This window comes from Eimeria mitis, genomic scaffold (genome assembly GCF_000499745.2).
Source record: "Eimeria mitis Houghton genomic scaffold, Emh_scaff2552, whole genome shotgun sequence".
NCBI lineage: Eukaryota > Apicomplexa > Conoidasida > Eucoccidiorida > Eimeriidae > Eimeria > Eimeria mitis.
Genome location: NW_013570894.1, coordinates 5,094 through 5,336, shown reverse-complemented (window position 1 = coordinate 5,336; position 243 = coordinate 5,094). Strand labels below are relative to the sequence as shown.

The 243-nt window shown below is 60.5% G+C and overlaps 1 protein-coding gene across 1 annotated transcript in view; it reads left to right on the top strand.

Annotated features, from left to right (window-relative positions):
- The window catches only part of EMH_0055450 (uncharacterized protein), a gene marked incomplete at both ends in the record, with an annotated part of 4,808 nt that overhangs the window by 2,769 nt on the left and 1,796 nt on the right, over positions 1-243 (top strand). The gene's annotated exons all lie outside the window — the stretch shown is intronic.

Genomic DNA, 243 nt, shown 5'->3' with positions numbered 1-243 from the left:
AGAGCAGCAGACTGTCACAGGAGCTGCATGGTAGGACCTGCTGCTGCTGCTGCTGCTGCTGCTGTTGCTGTTGCTGCTGCTGCTGTCGCTGCTGCTGTTGCTGCTGCAGCTAGTGCTATTGCTGTCGCTGCTTCCTGTTGCTGGGGCCTTTCAGCCGCAGCTGCAGCAGCAGCTGCTGCTGCTCCTGCCAATTCTGCTGCTGCTGCTGGTTACACCTGCTGCTGTTGCTGCTGCTGCTGCTGC